The sequence below is a fragment of the Euprymna scolopes genome, chromosome 6 (assembly GCF_053919585.1).
Source record: "Euprymna scolopes isolate OS-2025 chromosome 6, ASM5391958v1, whole genome shotgun sequence".
Taxonomy (NCBI): Eukaryota; Metazoa; Mollusca; class Cephalopoda; order Sepiida; family Sepiolidae; genus Euprymna; species Euprymna scolopes.
Genome location: NC_136487.1, coordinates 105,430,456 through 105,443,163, shown reverse-complemented (window position 1 = coordinate 105,443,163; position 12,708 = coordinate 105,430,456). Strand labels below are relative to the sequence as shown.

Below are 12,708 nucleotides of genomic sequence, written 5' to 3'. Positions count from 1 at the left end.
AGGAATCTACTCCACAAAGTGGTCGTATGTCTTCAGATCTCGTTCAAAAACTGATGCAGAATCCATATTAGTAGCTCTTCAGCTCTTCAAGATACCTGATAGCATTGTCGGCTCGCTGTTCACATATTCAGAACTTACCAAAATCTGAAAAGAAGAATAAAGGCCTCAAAGAAAATATAATTTGAAACCAAGAAAGTGTTTGTTCACAAAGGAGGAGAGAACACCCCCCTCCCAAAAAAAGAGAAATATAAATATGTATATATATTTATATTACACTTGACAGCACAGTCCGGTACAAGTTCGTCCATGCAATCCTGAACACCTCCGATGATTCGACACAACACAATCATGAACAATACCGTTGACTCAACATGACACAATCCCAAGCAATACTGTCGATCAACATGCCATTATCCCAAACAACATCGTCGAATTGACATGCCACGATCTCGAACAACACCGTCAAATTGACACGCCACGATCTCGAACAACACCGTCAAATTGACACGCCACGATCTCAAACAACACTGTCGATCGACAACACATGATCCCGAACAATACCGTCAAATTGACATGCCATGACATGATCATAAATGCATTAATGCAGAGCAATCTTTTTAATTGCCCCTGAATGACTTATCGGCTTGTTTTTTATAGCCGTTGAGCGAAACTCAATTGTCGGGTAGGATGGATGTAGCTCATTTGTAGCTCATTTGATTTACAATAAAAAGGTCCCAAGTTTGCTTTTCACCGCAGGCTTGACTCATACACTGGCGCATAATTCTTTTGCGCTTCCTTGTATGCTTGTCACTGAAAGTTGCTTATCCAGTAATTGGAAAAAGGAAACTGACGGACCCCTTGGAGGTCAGCCCAAGAAAGAAAAACTATACAGATATTTCGAGGAAATAAATCTTCAAAAGGGAGTGTTCTGGGATAGTTAACACCCCTATATCTCTGTACAATATGGATTCATCTGGCTTATATAATTCCAGACATTTCTACCTTCAAGCAGAGAGTACACTCATAGGTTAACCACTCATAGTGGACCCCAGAACTCTTTCCCCTTATTATTGTGACCCCTTAAACCGGACCACAGCAATATTCTATTCTTCTGAGATGTCTTTATGTTAGGATTAAGGTTTTTAGCAAAAGAAAGCAATTTATCTTTAAAAAATGAGTACTTTGGATTTCTATTTGAATTATTTTGATTAGTCATTCCATATTCTTCATTAGTAAAATTTTTCGTTATTTAAATTTTAAGAAATGTTTTATAGTGGAAATTATTATTAAATGTAATGATAGATTTTAATATTTGATACCAATGATTAATTACAAATGACTTTAAAGTTTTAAATGAAAATACCTTTTATTGGATTGTGCTGACAAAGGAATTAAAACAACTAACATTATAGTGTGCAGCATGTGGCTAGTAGCATTACAAGTTGATTTTTTTTCTTTTTAGATAATTAGTTTATCAATTTGCATGAAAAGAACTGTGTAAAAGATGCTTAAAAACATTTGAATTATTCAAATACCATCAGTAGTTCAAAAGTTATGAGAATTTTAATTGCCAAAATTTATGTTTTTCCGTGGATATTTTTCTTTAGAAAAATTGGACTAAATTACAGACCTCAACATTTCACGAAATTCAGTAATTTCATCACCATTTATTTATTTTTCAAGCTATTCTCATGAAACTTGGCAGTCTTATATAAAATTTTGTGCTCTTTCTGATTATGCAGTCAAATTTGATGTATTTCTTTACCATAAGCCATGAATTATAAATTAAGATGTACAAATTTCAAATTTTTTACACTGGCGCATGGTATCATACAGTGGGTGTTTATTTATGAACAAAACTAAGTATTATAGTGGTATTCAAATATAGCTTTATTGAGAGTAGGTATTTACCTGCCTCCCCACCAAAGGAGAGCTTAATCTGGGGTGTAGCTATTGAATGTCTCAAGAGCATTCACGGCCGGTATTTACTACTCCCCTCAAGAAAAGAAAATATTGAGTAGATATGAATTAATCTCAGAAATAAATCAAAGAAAATTTTTCACATAGATTTTCAATTTCTGTAAAAGATGGAAATTCCCATAGTCGATCAGAACTTATGCATTTTGGGACCAGTCCAATTTTCAAAATAAACTCCTGATTTACATTTTGTAAATCCTCTCTATCTGGCCAAAAATGTACCTCTATTTTCTGAGATGCAGCCATAAATTGTACTCTACATGGATTCTCGAATGTAGCTTCCACAATACCAGCAGTCCTGATAAGCAATAATTATCAATTCACCAGTTGATGATAATTTTTGTCATTTCTATTCTGTTGTTTTACTGAAAATTCAACTATGTAAACAAAGAAATAAAACATTAAATTTTTAACTTGTTTCCGCCTTAACATTTTTCTTTAAAATGGCTACTTTTGAAGGTTCGAGTATGCTGAAAAGTAAGCTTCTGCAAATAAGTAGTTTTCCAGATATTAAGCAATGTCATTTCTTATGTTATCGCTGGTGGCCATCTTGGTATGCATGAGTGCACAAACTCAACCCTAAGAAACTATGCGTAAACATGCGTACAATGATGGCCACCAACAATAACATAAGAAATGACATTGCTTAATATCCGGAAAGTTACTTATTTGCAGAAAATTTAAATGCGATATTCATTTTCAGCATGCCCAAAAACCTTAAAAGGTAGTCATTTTAAAGAAAAATGTTAAGGTGGAAACAAGGTAAAAATTTACCGTTTTATTTCTTTGTTTACATACTTGAATTTTCATTAAAACAACAGAATAAAAGTGACATAAACAAAAAAAAATCAACACTTCTTATATAAAAAATGCATCACAATGAAATTCTTTAATGAACCGCCTAATTTTTACGTTTGGAAACCAAATATTTTCTTATTAAAAATGATTTTAAAAACAGCGAGACTGAGCATCTGTCAAGGGCCGGCATTATTTTAAAACCCTAACTCTTGACATGTTTTTTTATGCATTTATTTCCGTGATACCTAAAAATTAGTTGGTTTGATAGAGAATTTCATTGTAATGATTTCTCTTCTGTTATTTTACTGCACCGAGATAATGTTTGTGAAAATTTATCTAATATTAAAAAAAATGAAAATTATTAATTAAAAGTACAAATAGATATTTTATTTTTATTTTATAAATAAGATATTTAAATGAAAAAGATATTATCTATATATTTTTTTCATATCATAAAGTTTTCCGATATAAAAAGGTAAAGAAATGGTTATTATTATTTTATTTATTTTTTTTAGATATCCTCAGTAAAAAAAAAAAAACGGATTTGTTTCACAGATTCGAAAAAGTGGTCTCAACAATGAGTTAAAAATAATAAAAATATACAAAATACTATTAGAACTTACCCAATCATGAGGACATTTATTGGTTGGGTTTTTAAGAGTATTTTGTATATTTTTAAGTCGTTGTCGAGATTTCAAAGATATGAGATACCACGTGGTTAGTTTTCTTATGCTTGTGTAACACTCAAAATAAACAAACATTTTAAATTAAAGAAAACACTAAAAACTTATCCAACTAGGTTGAAGAGTACCTGTGAAGAAACGGTTATTATTATTATTACTATTTAATTTATTTATTTTTTGCCTTTGGTACCATTTATTTGGGTGCTTATGCACTTATGTTATCGTGCTATTTTTTCAAATAGTATTTTCAAGTTAAAGTTTCACAATATCTTCTTTTTTTTATTAAATTGTTAGATGAAAGTACAGAAACAAAACACCCTTCCCTCCCCATGTTAAGAATGTGTTTCTAAATAATGTTATTATTTCCGTGTGATAGCATGAGAGCATAAGTAGCTTTTATTTGTTTCTGACGACTAAAAAACACAATTCTACCTTAAGTACAAGTAAGAAGTTATAAATAGCATGATAACAGAAACGCATGCACTAAAAGCATTAAAAAAACAAAATAGTTTTGGCTTGGTATTGTTTGGAAATCAAATTTGAAAAACTTGAAAATAATTTTTTTTAAATTGACAAACTTAGAATAAAAAATGAAACTATTTTTTCTGCTTCCGTTTTGAAAGCAGAAAAAGCAGTTTTCTATTTTTAAGAGAATAAAAACGAAACTCGTTAATGTACTGACTTTAGTCAGCTTAGCGCATAGCGAGCCGTTTTCCTGTTAAGCGGATTTGAATTTCTATAAAAGATAACATTTTAAAGAAATTTCTGCACAATTAATAATTATCAAATATTTACATATTATACATGAAAATAATTCTGAAACTATTACCTATATGAATTTTAAAATATTTTTTGTCAACTTTGCTCGGTCATAACTTTGCTTCTTGTGGTCATAAAAATATAAATCAAAGTCCAGTAGAGATGGATTTCTATGCTTATATAGCTTGTAAAATTTCAGTCATAATCAAATTTGACTCCACGCATATGCATTCAAATGTAACATATGAAATGTAAACATTAAAAAAACCGTTTCCCTCATCATTTTTTACCGTTTTTTCATTTTTAACTTTGAGCATAAAAACATTGAACACATAAAAGAAAAATAACATCATTGGAATGCTTATTCTATTTTCTTTCCAGCAATGTAATTCTTTTAAAAATTGACCAACAAAAAAAGAAGATATGACATTAGGTATGTAATATTGGTGATGTCCACGGAAATACACGCTTGTTATGCTGTGACTAGTTTTAAAACTGATCATATTGTTTTTTTTTTTGTTTTTTTTTTTTGTTTCTGGAGAAAAAACATCTAATATTTCTTATTTTTGTCATAGAATCTTCAATTAAAGTATTTTAAAGAATGTTATTTACTTAAAACTAAAACCCTGATATAAAAAACAGTGCTTATTTAGAATGACAATCATAAAAACAAAAAAAGATACAGAAAAATTTTTATGATGTACATACTTGTCATGAAATGAAGATGTCATATTCCAAAATCACATAAATTGATCAAGTAGTTTTTTAATATAGAAAATCATTTTTTAATGATTTTATTTTTACAAATTAGAAGAGTAAATTGTAGCCATTGGAAAGCTAGATAGTCCGAATTGAGTTGTCTCCCCTTATTTATAATGGATCAAAACAATGATTGACCTAAAAATAGCGTCTCACTTCATAATAAAATTTAATTTTCATAGTTAAAATAAACTACTTGATCAATTTTTGTGATTTTTGGAATTTAATATCTTCATTCCACGATGAGTATGTACATAATAGAGATTTGTCTGTATTTCTTTTCTTTTTTTTTTTTTGTTAATTAACACTTAGCAAATTCTAAAGTTCAGTCGGTAGAAGTTTAATATTTGGTCGAATGAGAAGATGAACTGTTGAAATGGATTTCTAAAATCAATATTAAATTTGTAGTTAAATTGTTGACTTCATATTATGTTAGGAATTTTAATTTCAAAACATTGGAAATGAATGAAGACGTTAGAACTGTAAAGACAGTTAAAAAGGAGAACCTTTTCTAATTAACATGTTGCTTATATAATATGAAGTTTTCATGGAAAATTTTGTGGAGTTTGAGCTCACATTCAGTTGCTTACAAACATGTTGAATAGAAATATGCTTGTGATGATCAAATTTACAGTGAATTTGCAGTAGAGTTTTGCTATTGATGTTTATTATTTACATATGTGTGTGTGTGTGTGTGTGTGTGTGTGTGTGTGTGTGTGTGTGAATTTATAATAAAGTTTACTAAGAAATAAAATAAATCAAACAAAAAAGAAACACTCTAGTTAACATATATGTGGATTTGTAAATATTTCGAAGAGCTGACCCCCCCCCCTCCTCCTGTAATGTATAAATCTTGATCTCTTGATGCTGAGACTCTTGGATGAAGTAAGAAATATGGACCCCAACTGACTTCAATGCGAAGAAAGAAACAAAAGAACAGATTTTGGTAGACAGCGATTTGACCTTAACACACACATTGCCTCTTTAAACACCAAGAGTGCATTTTTTATATATTTAGACAACTTTGGCTTTATATTTTTATTAAAAATAATAATGATAATAATGTTATACTATTTAATCACAAATAAGATTGATTTTTATGTAGAGTGTGTTTATATATTTACAAAACAAAAACAAAATAATAAAAACTGATATAATAATTTAGGACATTACTATAAAAGACAGTCAGAAAATACCTTTTTTCAAATTGTGTGATACCATCTCTGCATAACATCCATTTATTTTGTTTAAACATGTTTTGTTTTTTACATTAAAACTTTGTATTAAATTTGTTCTTGTAGGGAAGTAAGCAAATTGCTAATTTTTTTTATAATAAGTTATAAAAAGATATATATATATGTTTTATTTTTTTATTACCTTTTTATCTGTTTGGTTACATATGTTTTGGATGTTGGACCATGTTTACGATCCAGCAGCTTTGTCAGACCTTACAGAAATGATTGTTATTATTTGGAAGAAGGGTTTTAGAGGAAATACGAGAAAAAAAGGGTGGGGGTAAGAAATAATAAGTGGGAGGGAGCCGGGTATCAACAATAGTTAAGTTTTGAAGGTTAAGATACATTAGATTGTAGTATATGTGGGGGGTAGGCGTGGGTGGAGATATATGAATATAGGGAGGGAGAGATGGAGGTAAAAGGGGGGAAGGAAGGAGGGGGGTAGGAATTTCGATTTTAAGTTTTAAGATTTTACTGCTTTTGGTTGTTTATGCCCGCACTGGAGTATATGGAATAGATGAGAGATAGAGAGAGAAAAGACGTTTGTATGTGTCATGTGGTTGGCAAGTAAGGGATTTCATTTCGAATGTTTGTTCATTTGAGTTGACAGCGAATTGTTTTTAGGTAGTTAAGAGTTAATACATATGTCAACAAACACGCATGTACGCATACATACACACACATACATATGTACATATCTACACATCCACACACAGATACATATGCACATACACATATATACATACAATACACATGTAGACATACATGCATCTAAATGCAGACATACACACACATACTCATATACATAAATACATATATATATATATACACACATACGTGGAGACATAGATCTCCGGTAAGATACTGATGTACATATACATATGTACCCATACATACGCATACACAATTATATAAATATGCATAAAAATATAAATATACAGACATATATATATATATATATATATATATACATAGACATGTGCACATTTATACTAAGTAAATAAAGTAAAGTTAGGATAAATAAATTAATAAATATAGAAGTATAATTAATAATGCGAGGTTAGCTAGACACATTGTAAGATATGTTCAAATACATGCTGGTGGTTTAATATTTAGGGGTCTGTATGGATTTGCTTTGCTAAAAAAACAATTTTTTTAAAAATTAGAAATTAAGAAGTGTAAGTGATAGAGATAGTAGGAGGAAGGGGAGGAAAAATGATGATTGTAAATTAAATGTGGTGAGGGTGTAGATGTGTTTAGGGATTAATTTTCATATTCTTAAGTAGTTTTTTGGTGTATAAACGTGGTTTGACCGATATAGAGGGCCTGAAGGTTTAAAAGTTAAAGATTATGAGGGTGGTGGTTAAGTTCTAATGAGTCAGGGGTTCTTGTAGTTCTGTTAAATTCATATATATAGGGGGTGGGCTCCTAACATGTTTTGGGCAGTGGTTATGTTTAACCTTATTTTCAATGTCAATTGTATTGCGGGCATAGGCACATCATATATACATCCAAACACATACACTCGTATTTCCTCTAAAACCCTTCTTCCAAATAATAACAATCATTTCGCTGCTGGATCTTAAACATGTTCCAACATCCAAAACATATGTAACCAAACAGATAAAACGGTAATAAAAAAATAAAACACGTATTTGCTCTGCAATAGTATTGAGCACTCTCTTCAGGTTTTTCTAATTACCAGTTTTACCAAATATATATATATATATATATATATATATATATATATATATATATATATATATATGTATAAAATGTTCATCTTTATAAAAATAAGATATGTAAATAAATGTATTTTTCTGATATCCCTTGTTTATACTTGTTGCTTATATGTGTGATTTTATTATGCACAAAGATTGCCTCAATCTAGAAAGATTTCTCATTCACTGACTGCCAACAGAAGAGATCAGTATCCTAAATTCTCAATTATTACATTGGTTTTTATTTTATTGTTTTGTAAATATATCAACGCATTCTACATAAAAATCAATCTTGGTCATGAATAAATATAACTCGTTTTTATTATTAATAAAAATGTCAATCCAAAGTTTAATTCAAGTTGTGTAAATATATAAAAAACATACTCTTGTTGTTTACAGAGGTGATGTCTGTGCGAAGGATAAGGTCAAACCAGTGTCAACCAAAATCTATTCTTTTGTTTCTTTCTTTCTATTGAAGTCGGTATTCCAGACTCTTGTTTGAGAATGATGCTGTGATGATAAAAACACTAGTTTCTGGTCAACCACTTAACAGGTTTAGGAGTAGACTTTCTGTCAGCCTAGTAACCTTTTCAGCTAGCCTGTTTGAAGTCCAAGGGATTGAATGTTGGTGGTGGTGGTGTCTCTTTCAGGCTTGGTTATTGAATGCTTCTATTGATAACAATCTACATGTACATGTTTTTTTGTCTGTTTTCTACTTTGAATCTTCCACATATTTGCATGCTCTTTTTCACATGCACATATCCCCAATCATGACTCGTGGATATTTATTTGTTTGACATTTGCTGCATTCCACTTCCTATGTATTCTTTTTATGCCATTCCCCAATGAAATGCCTGCAATGACTTCTCTATTGTTGATGCTATATATTCAACAGTATAGATAATGCATTGCAACTTCATTTTTGTTCATTTTTGTTTTTAGTGAATTCAGTTATCATCAATCTGACTGGATCTCTCACTTTAATTACATAGATGTAACTGATAAACTCTCTCACCTTCTCTGCGTGTTTTCCTGATAATTTTCATCAACCATCCTTATTTGATATTTTTTCATTTCTGTTCTTGAATCATGTTCTATTTTATCTTCTCTCCCACTGATTATACTGTTGATTTTTATGTGGAGTCTGATCCGTAGGAAGATGTTTAACTCTAAGAACTCTGATTGGGGAGGGTTTCACAACTTTCTATGTGACATTCCATGGGGTCCTATCTTTGGTATGTTTCAGAATGATGCTGCTAAGAAGGTTACTGACTGGCTTCTTGTTGGAACTGATACCTTTATTTTGTCATTGTAAGTTTCAAACCACACCTCATTCATTGGCTTTCATCTGTTTGCGTCCATTAATTTAATTAGTAGAAGCGGAATGGTTCTGAAGCTTCTACACAATCCTATGGAGGAGCTAGCAATGCCTGCAAGAGAATAATCTCTGAGCCTAAATCTAACTTTTCTCAAAGGATCTGTGACTATCTCATTTTAAAAGTTGGTCCTCATGACTTTTGGAGAATCTGCAATGATGATGTTTCTGAATTTTTGAGACAAGGATTCGTATTATTTGAATTCATCTAACTACTGTTCTCATCTTGAGTGTGATTTTCACAACGTTTTTATCGATGTAACTTCTTCAGGTGTATCTTGTTGAACTCGGAAATGTTTCTATCAAACTCAGGGAATTTGGACGGAATTTCAAGCAGAACCCTTTATTTATTTCACAGGGGCAGCGTGCTCTTGTTCCATCAGCCATGACTTAATAGAAGTCCTAAGTAATTTGCAATTGTATTGAACTTTCAACCTTCAGGAGAATATCACATTTTACAATTGATTTTTTCTGGATACTCTAACCACTGTGCCACGGGTTCTTGCAAACCAGTAGGAGGTTACATCGACTGAAACGTTGTGAAAATCACATTCAAGATGAGAACAGTAGTTCAATGAATCCAAATAATACGAATAACCAATAATGTTGTTAATAGTGACAAGTCTACTATTCCTCCTTTATTCAGTTTATTTCCTCTCCTAATCTCTTTGCTCGTCTTATTGCTGATAATCTTCTCTTGATGACTTTATTGGGTGAGCTTCTACCACTATTTTGTATCATTTTTTATTTTTAAGTCATTGTTGAGACTTCAAGAGACATAGCGGCCATTTTTTCTTGTTTTCATGTAACACTCGACACTACTTGTTTTTTGAACAGAATAAAAATTTACAACACCAAAATGTATCAAGGTAGGTAGAAGAGTAACTTGCCTTTAGTAACATTTATTTGTTATATATTTGTTTTTTTTGGGGCCACTTTTTCATACCTCTGGATTGTAAAATAAACCTAATAAAAGTTATTCTTTTACTTAACTTAAAGTGGTTTGTGTGTTTTAACTCATTTAAAAGAATTCGACATTTAAAAGAATTTTAAAAAATATTTAACATTTAACAGAATTTTTAAAAAATAAGACGATGACATTTTCAAAGAATTTATTTTTTAAAAATGTTAGTTTCCTTTCCATAATTAAAAACATGTGTTTTCTAAATAATAACAAAAATCAAATGAATACTTTGTGTCATAAGTTGATGAATGAATTTGTTTACAGATTTTTGTGCACGTCGCGACGCACAAAAATTCTCATGTTTATATACGTTTGTCACTATTTTTATCGATTCGTACTTAAAAAGTTTTTATCCAATTCTTTTCAAATTTTAAGATAAAAGAAATTAATATATTCGCTATTAAATAGCGTTTGAACACAGTTTCTATCTTTAATTATCTTTGAACTACAAAGCATCAACTTTAAGATATTCTAACTTTTGACTGGTAAGACGTACGTGTTGTGTTCAAATTCCATAGCAAAGACAATTCTTTTCCCTAATGAGCTAAAACCATTAGAAATGTAATCGACGGGTACAACTTCGCTATGAGTATTTATGTGAACACACCCCAACCGCTTATTTGCAAAAAGTGATCTACCTCCAGCGGGCATGCTATGCTGACAGGTTTCGTCGTTAATAGTCGGATTTAAATAGCAATTTGTTTGAATATACAAATCACAACAAAAATATTAAAATGCCATTTTTAAGTAAATTTTATTGTGAATCCAATTATATAAGTTTTATTTTGATGGAGGTAGGAGAAACGTACTTATTACTGATTTAAAAACTGAGTGTCAAATTAAGTAGCAGTGTGTGCCTTGTCTAGCACTGAACGTTAGGGTGCCTGGTAATTTCAAGTAGAAAATGGAGAAAGGATATTTCTTTGATACATTTTTCTTTTGTACATAATAAAATAAAAAAGATGTGTGACTTTTTACCCACAACATGTGCATAGTCCAATTTCTGAAATGAATAGTGTTTTTGGTAGATCCTGTGAATAATCATAGTTCACAGAACTGTGCTAACCGTTATCTAATTTTTTTATGATTGTAGCCTATTATTCGGGGTGAGTTAAAAGCAGAAACTCGATGAGATAACCAATACTGTTGGTAACTGGTATAGTCCACTAAAGGGACATATTCATTTGAAGTAGCTAAGTAATAATCCGGTAATTTACTAAACAAGTATTGATATTCTTTAGTATAAGTCATGTGTTGTACCTTTCGATGTCTCTCGTAGATGACACTATCGGTTTGTATTTATGATTTAACCAGCCAATCATAATCTTGTAAAGAGTAAGAACCCAAATGTACTAATATATTCACCCTGAGCTAAATTTTTCTATGAAAATTTAATTTTTTTTTTTTTTTTTTTTTTTAGGTATGGACATAATCTAATAAATATTTTCTAAATTCTTCTTACAATGGTGATACTTGACCAGAGGCTTCATGTTTGAGGATGCCTCCATTTGAGAATGTTGACTTATAAGAACAGTAATTTCAAACACGTCATACTGGAATTCCATTGGAATCTCGTAGGTAGTTTCCGTTACCTCTGCAGTATGTCTGGGTCTCAATTGATTCCAATGTCTCGCACATAAATTTGTTTCCTTTTATATATAAGCTGTGCAATTCTTTTAGTTTTCCTTCTTCTCAATACATTCTTCCAGCACTAAAGTTCTTGAAAAAACTTTGTCACCTGGATTATAGACGTTAGTCATTTGTTTTTGTTTTTTTGTTTTTTTAGGCTCTCAAACATGGAGTGTATTTTTCTGAGCAAACATTAATTTTGCAGACGATAAACGTGATGTCCTCTTTGGATTTGGTGTGATTCTGCCAAAATTTCTGAAGACTTTCATTTGTGTCTACACCTTGATTCTTCTTCAGTGATCATTTGAATGTGTCCCAAAATTTTTCCACCTGTCTGTTCGATCTTGGGTGGTATACTGGTATTGTCACATGATCAATGGACAGTGATTTGCAGAATTCTATAAATTCTTTTCCCGTGAACTGGGTTCCATTGTCACTGATTAAAGTATTTGGGACTTCAAAAAATTTGATTAAGTGTATTTGTTGCAGTCAGATGCCTTCACTTAAAAATTCCTGGCCACTTAATGAAACTGTCCACAATGATTAACTAAAAGTCTATATGCAATTGAGTCCATGGGACTCATGTTTAAATCATTACTGGTGGATCTCTTGCTGACTGTTGGCATCCTCTGCACTGTTTCATCAAATTTTCTATATCTTGGTTTATCCCCAGCCAATAAGTATAACTTCACATTAAAGATTTCATTCTTGAAATCCTTATATGGCCTGTGTGAAAATCTTTCAGAATTTCTTTTTGCAAAGTAGCCAAGATTACTACTCTATCAGCATAGAGTAATACCTGTTCATA

The 12,708-nt window shown here is 30.9% G+C and overlaps 1 protein-coding gene across 7 annotated transcripts in view; it reads left to right on the top strand.

The window, feature by feature from the left end:
- The window catches only part of LOC145277834 (RNA polymerase II-associated protein 3-like), a 326,267-nt gene that overhangs the window by 35,729 nt on the left and 277,830 nt on the right, over window positions 1-12,708 (top strand). The window lies entirely within an intron of this gene.